The 12,994-nt window shown below is 44.6% G+C and overlaps 1 long non-coding RNA gene across 1 annotated transcript; it reads left to right on the forward strand.

Moving 5' to 3' along the window:
• Positions 1–3,356: 3,356 nt before the first annotated feature.
• Positions 3,357–4,606, forward strand: LOC131908727 (uncharacterized). Its single transcript, XR_009378654.1, has 2 exons — positions 3,357–3,793; positions 4,283–4,606. It is a non-coding gene; the product is annotated as an uncharacterized LOC131908727 (long non-coding RNA).
• Positions 4,607–12,994: the final 8,388 nt, after the last annotated feature.

Below are 12,994 nucleotides of genomic sequence, written 5' to 3' on the forward strand. Positions count from 1 at the left end.
ATGGGGATTTCATCCTTGCCAGCTGAAACACGTTGAGCACTTGAAGGTAGTAGGGCAAGTGAGTGCTTAGGAGGCCCCATGACAGGCACAAATTCTGGGTCTACTCCTTGGTGACCTGTGTGAGCCTACACAAGTCCACAGAGCCTCCCCATGCTCTGGATGCCTCTGTTCACTGTGTGGAACATTGACAGGACTTACTCGGAACTGTGCAGTGAGAAGCAGGGGGAAGGCCAAGTGTTCCGTAAGTCCTCCCAAGTGCTCCGTAAGTCCTCTGTTAGTATCAGTCACTGTTCTTTTAGCCCAGGCATCTTGACCTAGGCTTTTCAAACTTTGTTCCAGTAACCTTCAGGACAACAATCTGGGCAAACAGTGAGAGCTACAGGGGCCAACCAAGGACAAAGCCAAAGAATCAGAACAGTCCCAAAGGAGCGGGTCCCTCTCTGGAGGATCCTGTAGGGGGTGGAGAGAGGGCTAGGGAAGGTCCCAGGGATTGGGAGCTGAGTCATCACAGGTGGAGATGAGGCCAGTGCTGGGGAAACCCTGAGTCCCTGAGGGTTACCTCCTCCCATGACAGTTGAGGGGCAAACACGGTTCCTCAGCTCTGCAGTGGTGCCTGGAACTGGGAAGAACGTATCTCCTTCAACACCTCAAGGGACCACCCCTTCTCCTCCTATAGGATGTCCCAAATATAAAGTACATTGTGCATTTGAAGAAAAAAACGAGTGTACGACGCACAGAGACTGTCTAAGCAGGGAAAAGTGCTGCATGTTCGCCTGTGCTAAACGATGCTTGGACCACAAAGGTAGCTGCCTGGTCCACTGGACCACCCTGCCCTCCTCTGCTGGCCCTGCTGTACCTTCTGGGTCACCACCCTGCCCTCCTATGCTGGTCCTGCTGGGCCTTCTGGGTCACCACCCCACCCTCCTCTGCTGGTCCTGCTGTGCCTTCTCCTGGATCATTAAGGGTTAGTTTGACTAAGATTCTTATGGCATCTGACTGATGTAGGTTTTGACAGTGCTGGACAGGGTAACTGCCCTTTTTCATTTTTCTTCGATTTCAGTGTATGAAGGGAACAATATGGCTTTTTCTTAAAAAAAAAAAAGGTTATTTTATGTGTATGAATGTTTTGCCTGCATGTATGTATGTATGTACACCAAATACATACAGTGCCCATGGATGAGAGAAGAGGGAATCATATTCCCTGGAACTGGTGATATAATGGTTGTGAGCTGCCATGTGGGTGCTGGGAACTGAACCCAGGTCCTCTGAAAAGGCAGTAAGTGCTCTTAATGAGCTGTTTACTGAGTGTGGCCTTTCCATTTTGAACTTCAGTTATCCTTTTATAAGATGGATATTGTTACTGGGTCATGTGACCCCTTGACCATTCTCGGGTGCTGTTCTGAGATGCCAAGTAGCTAGATAGATGTGGGCACTGGGTCACGTGACCCCCTGACCACTCTCGGGTGCTGTTCTGAGATGTCAGGTAGCAAAGTCTCAGCAAACAGCAATGGCGTGTCTGGTTGCAGGATCAGCATGAGGCAGGTGTCCTGCGATCCTGGCTTGTTTGTCCTGCTCAGACTGACATAAACCCAGGATACCGTCCTCCGTTGCTGTAGCCTTCAGTACTCTTTCCTCTCTGCTCATTTCCTGGAGCTCTACAAAAGGCCATCAAAACTATCCACCCATTTTATCAATCAACAGATATTTACGGGTGCTCGTGACACCCGTGATGGACTCCACCTGCTCACTGTGGCCACGAAAGCTTTTCCTGGAAAGGCATATAGGACTTGGGATCTGAAGGATGGGTAGTATGCAGGCAAACACAGGGAGGAGTAGCCTTCCAGACACCAGCCAGTGCTCACGGGAAGGCCCTGTGTCAGGTGACATGTGACCAGGCCTGGAACCGCTGGCAAGTGAAGAAGGTGAAGCTGGAGGAGGGAGGGCGCCCAGAGGTCTGGACTTGATCCTCCCTGTGGTCCTGAACCCTGACTGTGCTCTGCGTGGGTGCTGGTTGCTGAGTCAGGGAATCGCTGGTAGGCCAGGCTGACCTCAACCTTGACATCCTCCTGCCTCAGCCTTCTGATGTCTGGGGTTCTAAGCGTGCACCACCACACCTGGTGGGTCATCTACATTTAACTCCCACACCAGCTGTGTGACATCAGGAGAGTCACTTCACTTCTGCAAGTCTCCTGTCCCTACCTGCACAGTGAGAACAGTAGGAGGACGGCCACACAAGAGGAGATGTGACGTGTGTCAAATGCTAAACCCACGGCAACGCCTTAATAGCAAAGTTGTGTGGCTGTGACGGTAGTTTACAGCAGGGAAATCGGCTGTTCAGTTAATGCTTAAGTTTGGGATCTTCCTTCCTTGCTTCCCTCCCTCCTCCCCTCCCTCCCTCCTTCCCTCCCTCCCTCCCTCCCTCCCTCCCTCCCTCCCTCCCTTCTTCTTCTTCTTCTTCTTCTTCTTCTTCTTCTTCTTCTTCTTCTTCTTCTTCTTCTTCTTCTTCTTCTCTCTCTCTCTCTCTCTCTCTCTCTCTCTCTCTCTCTCTCTCTTCCTCCCCCTCTCTCTTCCTCCCCCTCTCTCTTCCTCCCCCTCTCTCTTTCTTCCTTTCTCTTTCTTTCTTTCTTTCTTTCTTTCTTTCTTTCTCTCTTTCCTTCTTTCTTTCCTTCTGAGAATATTCCTGAAATATCCATTCTTTGCCAATTAATCTGCTCAGAACTGCTGTTCCAAGCTAAGGCACAGCCATTGCCCATGAAGAGCTCATGTTCTCCAGCACTCAGAAAATATGGATAAAGTCATGATAAATTTTCATCACAGACATAAAACAGATGCATGAACATCAAGGGCTAAAGAGTAGACCCTGGAGACATCAGAAAGGCATTGATGCCTGGGAGTGTTTCAATATTGGAGACAGGGTCTTCTGTATAGCTCAGGGCAGCCTTGAAATCACTGCAATCCTCCTGCCTCGGTTTCCCAAGTGTTAGGATGTCAAGCAAATGCCATCATACCTGGCTATTGGAAGGGTTTTGAAGAATGAATAGGAGTGTGCCTTGTTAGGAAGAGCAGCTCGAGGTTGAGCCCATATGAAGGCGTGCAGACGGGAGAACAGGGTGACTTCCAAGCTTGAGTTTGAAAGGATGAGTGTTAGAAGCAGTAAAAGAGAGAAGCTGTGGAGAGAGAAGACATGGACTTTCAGGCTGGGAGGTAACTTTGTCCTGAGCTAGTGGATCACTTACTCTGGAACCTGATGTCCAGTAGACTGGAGATGTTTGAACTTAGATGGTGGCCATGCCTGGCAGAGAAGAAAGAAAGGAGGTCCATTTATGAGGCAAAATCATCAAGAAGTCCTTGTTCAGATGCTGCAGAGAGACAGTGAAAGAGCTGTGTGCAATGGCTGCATCTGTTCTTGTGACGGTCCTGTCCCGACAAGCAAAGTGGTACTCTGTGTTATCATCCTGCCGATGAGGAAGCCAGGACCAAAGAGGCTGAAGTGGGTGGTCAGAGCTCCCACTGACCTGGAAGCACAGCTCTGAGCTGGACAAGGAGCAGTGGAGAGAGGAAAGGGATGGGATTGTCCCCTAGGAGACAGGCATCCAAATATCTGTCTCCCATGCTTTCCCCACAGATGTATGCAATCAGCCAAAGATTATAGGTTCCTGTGGGCGTAACATGCCACGCTGGTGGTATAATAAAGAAACTGGGTCCTGTTCTGAATTCATGTATGGTGGTTGCCACAGGAACCTTAACAACTTCCCAACTGAAAGTGTCTGTACGTCCATCTGTAAAGTATCACGTAAGTGTTAAAATTCTGCAACCTGTATTTTTACTAAGTCTAAACAGCTATCTGGACATCAATCAAGAACCCTAATAACTTCCAGACTGAAGGTAGAGTTGTCTGCAAAAAGAAACGTAAGTGTTAAAGGTCCCCAACCTGGGGGTGCAAATGGAAGGACTTGGGGAAGAGAGGACAGGAGGGAGGTGGTCGGCAAGGGGAAGCCTGCAAGTCTGATGTGAGTCGTGGGAATAGAAAGGACACGGGAGCAGGGAGCTCCCGGACCAACTCAGAGGAGCAGCATGTGAGCTACCATGGTCACCACCCTGGAACAACAGGTCTAAAGTGGGAAATCAGAAGGCGTGATGGGTCACTCTGAGCATATCACCTCTGGTTTCCCTGCTGGCCCGAGGATGTGAAAATGATCCCATACCTTTCCATTAGCTGAAAGATCTGCTTCCCAAGGTGACTACAGCTAAGCATCCCCATCCTTACCCTTGTGTCTTGCAGGCAAATATTCCTGGATGTGATAAGGTTGAGCTGGAAGAAGCTCCAGGTCTTGGCTCCTAATCCGAGACTTCCTTCTGTGAGCCCAGCAGATGCTCTGGATTGGCTGACACTGGCCAAGTCTTAGCCACTAAGACTTTGGCTGTTCCCAAACAGAACCCCAGAACTTGCTTATTCCCTTCCCCCCACCCCAGCTTCTCTTCAGGTATAATCCCTTTCATCCTTTGACCCCTTCTCAGTGTAAGACCCCATCACCTCTTCTTTCAGTGTTCTCATTCATTCCTATGGAGGCTCTAGTTCTTCCTAATAAAGGATCCTGTGAATTCTGATGTCTCAGAGTCTGAATAACTCATCTGCTGTCTGCAGGTGAACATCTGTTCATAGGCCTCTATATGCTAATATCCCTATCTGTTTACAGGCCTCTGTATGCAAATGTCCCCATCTGTTTACATCCCTCTGTATGCAGATATCCCCATCTGTTCACAGCCCTCTGTATGCAGATGTTCACATCTGTCCATAATCATCCATATTCAGATGTTCAAATCTGTTCACTGTCCTCTGTGTGCAGATGTTCACATCTGTTCACAGACTTCTGTCTACAGATGTTCATGTCTGTTCACAGGCCTCTGTATATCAGAATTTTCCCAGGGGCCTGCCCTGAGAAAATTCTTCCTAGAGTCCTAGGGAAGACGCTACATTCGGTGTGGAGTTATCTGAGCGAAAAGAATCTATGTACACCATGCTCTTTTGTCCATTTACTTTATTTCTCTAAGACAAAATTCTATCTATACAGCTTCCGCTCTGTCCCCACACACAGCTCCTCTCTGTACCTACTTTTTCTGTCCTCTCACAGCCCTAACTAAGCTCTTCTGCTATCAATCTCATCGTCATCTCCCGTTCCTCCGTCTCCCATGTTTTCTTCCTCTCTTCCTCTTCTGACCTCATTCAAGTCCACCTACAATCTACAAAAACTTTTCCTAGCTCTTCTCTCCTCCGGCCATGCCGCATTCGCCCTACGGTCTACAGAAAACTCTGCCTTGTTCTCTTCTCTCCAGTCTCAGGACTTTGGCTGACCCAGGAGTTCCGCTCCAGTCTTCGCTGCACCTGGTTATGCAAAAAGCCCTATTGTCCTGAGTCAATAGCTCTGCAATGCCACTAGGCCTGAAGGAAAGGGATGGTCTGAGCTTTATCTGCACAAGACACAAAGCTATGCATCTACAGTCCACCAATCTCCTAAGCTCTGTAGAGGTGTTACCTAGTAGATCAGCAGAAGGTCTGAGAAGCTTATACTGTTTGCCATATGGCCTAGTAGTATGTGAGTGCACAAGAAATTTATAGCAGAAGACAGCTGATATAGTAAAAACTGAATAACACCAAATATTCCCCAATAAATGGCTTCCCTCTAGAAGGATCCCTTGACCTTTCTAGATATAGCTTTATTATATACAGCTGAATCTCTATAATATATTCTTGTGGCTTGTATCATCTGTATGCAGATGTCCATGTCTGTTCACAGGCCTCTATATGCAGTCCCCATCTGTTCACAGTCTTCTGTTTGCAGATGTTCATGTCTGTTCACAGGCATCTGTATGCAGATGTTCATGTCTGTTCACAGGCCTCTCTGTATGCAGATGTTCATGTCTGTTCACAGGCCTCTGTATACAGATGTTCATGTCCGTTTATAGTCCCCTGTATGCAGATGTTCATGTCTGTTTATAGTCTCCTGTATGCAGATGTCCCCATCTGTTCACAGGTCTCTGTATATAGTCCTCATCTGCTCTTGGTCCTCTGTATGCAGTTTTAGGTAACAACAGGTTATGAATCTTTTAGTAACAAAAAAAGGAGGAGTGTGAAAATCATGACAATTATAAATCAGGGAAAATGTGTCTATCTTAAGATGCTGAAGAAATAAATAGGGGAAGAGCCAGTATCCCTAAAATTGGAGGCTCATTTGAAAAATCTTTAGAAACATGGTAGAAAATATTTCAAATAAGAACAGAATTCACAATCAACTTTTATAAGATTTATTGTGTGTGTGCATGTGTGTGCACACGCATGGAGGTGCCTGCACATGCCAAAAGTATTGATCCCCTGGAGCTGGAGTCATGGAGGTGCTGAGCCATCAGAAGTGGGTGCTGGGAATGACATTTGAGTCCCCCACAAGAGCAACACATGCTCTTGACCACTGAGAATCTCTGTGGTCCATTAACTCTATTCTTACTTGTAAAGAACTTCAGGCTTCCATTAGAAGTGACTTACGGGGTGTTTACACGACGGTTCTTCAGGGTAAAAGCCTTTGCCAGTGATAAAGGTGTGTGCTGTGCAAGCCTGAAAATGCAAGTTCTGTCTCTGTAACACTCACAAAAGTGGAAAGAGAGAATCAAGGCCACAGTGTCTTCTTCTGATCTCCACTTATACACTCCGTCACACACACTCTCACACACACACAGTTACATACACATCATATACATAGACAATATTAAAAAAAACAGTAGTCATTAATTTTATTTTAAAACATTTTTTTTCTGGATGCAGGTACAGCTCACTGGTAGAGTCTAGCATTTTTGAGGGACTGGCTTCTGTCCCCAGCAAAACACACACACACACATACACACACGCACACGGTGTGGTGGTGGGAGATTTGTTTCCTTTTTAAATTTTTTTTATTACATTTCTTCACTTAGTGGAGGCATGTGCCATGACAGAATCATGACAGTCAGGGCAACGCTCAGGAGTCAGCTCCCTCTTTCCCCTATGTGTGTCCCAGAAATTGAACTTAATGTGTCAGGCTGAGTGGCCAGCAATTTTTACCTGCTAAGCCATCTCGCAGGCTCTGAGGGGCTTGTTTTCTATTTCAAATGTTGTTTCTCATATTCATAGAAACTTTTCAGACACTTGTTTTTCTGGTTCAATACATTTAAAAAGTTGCCTCCTTCCATACCTGTGTCCTCCCAGAGCCAGGGATGTGAGCTCCAGAAGGCAGCCTCTAGCCTCATGCCTCAGTGTCAAAGGAGCTGGTACAGTATGCAGAGGGATTATTCCGTGCGGCCATTGTTACACCAGGGCCGCCAGGAGCAACTTTCTGCACTAAGCATCTCACTAGTCCCCAACTAAATATGTCGCTAATTCAACTTCCTTCTTGTGGATGTTCAAAATGCTGGTATCCATTCTAATGCTACCTGACCCTGGAGACGTGTGATATCGGAGTGAAAAAGGAGGACAGTTTGGCTGGCAGTGGTTAGAACATCTTAGATATTATCATTGTTTAAGCACAATAGCAAAGGTCATTTCCATAATCTGCTCAAGGAGGGGCTCTGAGGCTGTGATGAACCAGCCTGCCTCCATCTTAAGCTTAAAAGCCATCGTATAGTTAAAAACAAACTGTTTATTCCTGTTTATTATTACACCTCTGTTTCTCAAGGTTTAGGCTAAGCCCCACCTGTAACCTTAGCTACAAATGGTTCTGTACTGCCTGTTCCAGGAAACAGCAACCATGTCTTTGTTTCAAAAAGTTATTTATAACCATCTTGCAACCTTACTTTTATTTCAAAAGGTTGTTATGACTACCTTGTTACTACCACCTTGCAATCATGTCTTTGTTTCAGGAGGTCATTACGACTAACTTGTTATGCTTATGTTCTGCTCCTATAACCCCACCTATATTTCCCATTAAATCCTCCATTTGGAAACCCCCTACCCCTGAACTATTAAAACCTTATCTTTCCCATAGCCATGATGATTTGGATCAGAGGTCTTTCTCCTCAAACCTTTGTGGTTAACAGCTGAAGCTCCCCTTTGTGGTGAATCTGCATTTGAGGTGGCTATGGAGTTGCTTTCTGGGGCTGTGGTAAAGACACAGTTGCACAGTGTGTGCCAGGACCCCCAAACCGAGGCTTATGGGTGGGACAAGAGGAAGCAAAGAGGAACTGGAGAGGAATGGAGGAGAAAGCCAGGTGAAGGAAGAAATGGTCCAAGACAGCATGACAGTTGGAAAGCAGGGAATCAACATTCTCCCATGCGCCTCTTATCCACAAGTGGAGTCTAGACCCCTTCGCTGAAGCAGAAGTATGCTCTGCTCTGACCAATAAAATAAAGCAAAAATGGTGCCGTGTGACTTTCCAGGCAGGCAGAGTTCCACTTCCTCTGAGTCCTGGGGATGGGGGTGAAGGACTTGGGTGAGGAGCGGCTGGGAGCAGGTGTCACAGGAGCAATCTAGTCCCACGGGAAACAGCTGTGTTAGAGAGGCTTATGGGGGCTCTGATTGGCAGCCCTGAATAATCCCCAAATGATGGGCCACCACGTAAGCTGCTCAATACAGTAGCTTCTCAGATGAGGTGAAAAATCCCATGAAGAGAGTGCCACACAGATTCCACCAAATCACTAGAAAACTAAAAAAAAAAAAAAAAAAAAAAAAAAAAAAGTCCCAAATACGAGACACTACCTCAGACAAGGCGGGAGAGACACACACGCTGTCCTCCAGCTTCCAATAAGCATGTTTGAGTCTGCAACCACCACATGCAAACTCATGAACATACACTCAAAGATTTAAAAAAAAATTATTCTTGTCTAATTGAAATTTTGTACATCTTAAAGATTTTTATACATTTATGCCATGTATCTTGGATGTGTCCATTCCTTCTCCTCTCCCCCCCACCCCCGTTCCCTCACCCCCAAACAATATTCCATCTCTCTCCAAACTCTGTGGGTTTTGTTAGTAATCTACAAATTCCAATTAGTTCTGCCCATATGTGCCCCTGTATGTGGTCCTATACATGGGGCATGGGCAACCTACCCAAAGCCACTAATCACACAAAGAAAAGTGGCTTCCCCCACCTCAGGAGCCACCAATTGTCATTAGCTCCCCAGCTGGGGGTGAGACGTCAGGACCCAGTCCTTGCTTCGTGTTAGAATTTTTAACTCTCTTGATCTTGTGATGGTCTTGTGTGGGTAGCCACAGGTATGACGTGTTTGTGTGTGTAACAGCCACGTAACCTCCTGAAACCTGCCTTTCATAGCACTCCCCCACTCCCTGGTCCCCTCTACCACACTGCTCCCTGAGCCTTGGGGGTGGGGTGGGGGTGGGGTGGAGGCTTGGTATAGACATTCTATCTATGGTTGACCTCTGACTGTCACTTATTCTTAGCTTTGTCAACAGTTATGAGCTTCTGCGTTTAACCACAATCTTCTCTGTCCCAAGCTGAGAGCAGCACAAATCGATGGGTATAAACACCAATAGTTAGGGTGTTGGAGAGATGGTTTCACAGTTAAGATCACTTGCTGTTCTTGAAAAGGACCTATGTTCGGATCCCAGCAGCCACATAGAAGCTCATGACTGTCCACAACTCCAGGTCCAGGGCTCTGATGCCCTCTTCTGGCTTCTGTGGGCACCAGGCACACGTGGTGCCCATATATACATTCAGGCAAAACATTCACACACATAAAATAAACATTAATAAATATTTTTAAAATGTACATTTAAAATGCAGTTTGACAGCTTGGTCATTTAGTAGGTTCCTCCCTCTTCCAGGGCCTATGATCTCCCTAGTCAGGGGCTTTTGATTAAGTCTACAGTACCAGATATGGCATCCTTCCTGCTTAGTGGGCCTCATATCCAATCAGATGGTTGTTTTTGAGGGCTGGTTACCCCTATAACCTTCATGCCACTAATGCCCCAGTGAACACATCTAGTCTGACAAGTCCATATTGTAGCATGCAGGGTCCAGTGATGGGTAAGATGTCTTTTTCCCACCACTTTCTGACGTTATGAAAACTAGACAGCAGGGAGAGCTTCTTGGTCGGATCAAGATTAATTTCCCTATGTCATGCATCCAAAGTAAATGGTGCTCTCGGCAGTAGGATCTTACCATCTCACTATGGTGAGTGAACAAAGGCGATGGGAACAGCCCATGCTCGGTTCTGGTGTTCTCATACATAAGCTTTATTATGTTGAATTATGTTCCTAATAGTCCTATTTTCTTCCAGCATTTATCAGGATGGAATGTTGGACTTCATCAAATATTTTTTCTGCATCTATTTAGATGATCATGAGACTTCTGGGCTTGAGTCTATCAAGGTGATATATTATCTCTATTAGTTTATATATATTGAACCATCCTTGCAGCCCAGGAATGAAGGCCACATAGTCATTGCTGATGTACTATTGAATTCAGTTCGTAAGTGTTTTATTAATAATATTGCATCTATGTTTATAATGAAATTGGCTTTTAATTTTTGTTGGGTTTTTTAAAAAATTTTTTTGGTTTTGTTTTTTGTTTTGGTTTTTGGTTGTTTTGTTTTGTTTTGTTTTGTTTTGCTGTTGTGTCTTTCTGATTTTGGAGTCAGGGTAATACTTAATTTGTAAAAAGAACCCAGTAGCGTTCCTTCATTTACTGATGTATTGTTGTTTTATCTTTGGCACAATGGCTGAGCCTTGATTTTTAACTCTGCAGTTACTGGCCTGCTTCTCTGGCCTGTGGGAACTCTGTTCCAGCAGGCACTGGCTTTGCTGCTGCCACTAAAGGTAGCTTTAACCAAATCTCTATTATTCTATTTATAAATAAGACTCAAGTTTCAAAGGCTGGGGTGGAAACCTGCTAGCTCAGAGAGGCTGAGCAGCACCTAGCTGACCTTGTCTCCTTGCTGGCATCTCCGAAAGAGAGCGTCCTTCCACTCCACCAAACAAAAAAGCCTTGCCACTTCAAATCCCTCCCCACTACTTCCAGTGCGTCTCTCTATCGCTTCCAGATGGCCTCTGATGCTCTATGATTATTTTCTGTCAACTAGTTGCTAACTCAGCCTCCCGGCCCAAGGTTAATTTTATTTAATTAATGAATACAAACTCGAGGTTCACAGTGTGATCACATATCCCCCAACAACGTATGAAACCCTTTGAGAGTCCAGCTGTTACTTCTTTACAGAATTAGAGTGAAAACATCTGGGCTTGGACTTTTTTTTCCCATTGAGAGACCTTTTATTATCAATTCAATATAATTACTTGTTTTGAATACGTTTAAGGTATTTGTATCACCTTAGCCTAATTTTATAAGTCATAGTATGTCTAGAAATTGATCCATTTTCTTCTAGATTTTCCAGTGTATTAAAACACAAATTTTCAAAGTATGACCCAGTGATGTGAGTTTCATTGATAACTGTTGTAATGTCTCCTTTCTTACCTCTAATTCTATTAATTTGGATCTTCTTTCACTTCCTTTTGTTTAGTTTGGTTAATGTTTTCTCAATATTGTTTATAATGTCAAGATCTGATTCTGTGTTTCATTAATCCTTTTGTATTTTTATTTCTATATCATTATTTTCTGCCCCAATATTCACTATTTCTTTCCATCTAGTAATTTTAGGGTTGATTTGGTCTTATTTTTCTAAGATCTTGAAGTGTGTCATCAAACTATTTACTTGAAATTTCTGGTGTATGGTGTGTGTGTGTGAGTGTGTATGCATGTGTATGGAGTCTAGAGGTCAACCTTGGATATCACCCCAAAGATGCCATTTACCTTGGTTTTTCAAAGTGGGTTTCTCACTGGCCTGGAACTCATGAAGGAAGCTAGACTGACAGGCCAGTAAGTGCCAAGGATCTGCCCATCTCTACCTACCTAAGGGATTACAAGCCCTCGCTACCATGCCTGTCATTATATGTGGGTGACAAGCATCAGACTCAGGTTTTTGTGCTTACAAGGCAAGCACTTTCCCAACAGACTTATCTCACCAGCACCTTGAGATATATGTATACATTTATATATATAAATGTAGGCACTTGTAGCTATGAACGTTTCTTTTACAAATACTTTTAATTACGTCCCAGAAGTTCCGTCTGTTTTGTTGTTGTTGTTGTTTTTGTTTTGCTTTGCTTTGAGACAAGATGTCTATGTAGCTCTTGCTGGTCTGGAACTTACTTCGGAGCCCAGGCTGGCCTTGAACTCACCGAGATCCTCCTGCCTCTGCCTGGGACTAAAGGAATGTAACACCATGCCTGGCTTCTGCTTTCTTTTCATACTAGGGATTTGCATTTTTTTCCTATTGATGTTCTGATGATCAACTCATCATGAAACTGTGTTCTCAAAGTGCACTGGGGTCACAGTGGTGCCCATAGCTGCCTTCAGGAGTGGGTTATTCAGTCTTCATGAGTGTTTACACTTCCCATAGTTTCTTTGCTATTGATTTCTAGTTTTATTCCATCATGATCAGATAGAATGTGAAAAGGTATTTCAAATTTCCTTCCTTCCTTCCTTCCTTCCTTCCTTCCTTCCTTCCTTCCTTCCTTCCTTCCTTTTTTCCTTCCTTCCTTTCTTTCTTTCTTTCTTTCTTTCTTTCTTTCTTTCTTTCTTTCTTTCTTTCTTTCTTTCTTTTGTTTTCTAAAGACAAGATTTCTCTGTGTATCCCTGGCTATGCTGGAACTTGTTCTGTAGACTAAGCTGACGTCAAACTTAGAGATCCATCTGCCTTTGCCTCCTGAATGCAAAGACTGAAGGTGTACACCATCACACACAGCTTCAATTTCTTATATGTATTAAAACTTGCTTTGTGTCTATTTTAGAGAAAGTTCTATGTACTGCAGAGAAGAATATGTATTCTGAAGTACTTGGATGGAATATTCTAGAATATCTGCTAAGTCCATTTGCTCTACAGCACTTTTAACCCTCATATTACTTTGTTATTTTGTAACTGAATTTTGTAACCTGTCAGCTGCTGAGAATGAATTAT

Source organism: Peromyscus eremicus, chromosome 4, assembly GCF_949786415.1.
Source record: "Peromyscus eremicus chromosome 4, PerEre_H2_v1, whole genome shotgun sequence".
NCBI lineage: Eukaryota > Metazoa > Chordata > Mammalia > Rodentia > Cricetidae > Peromyscus > Peromyscus eremicus.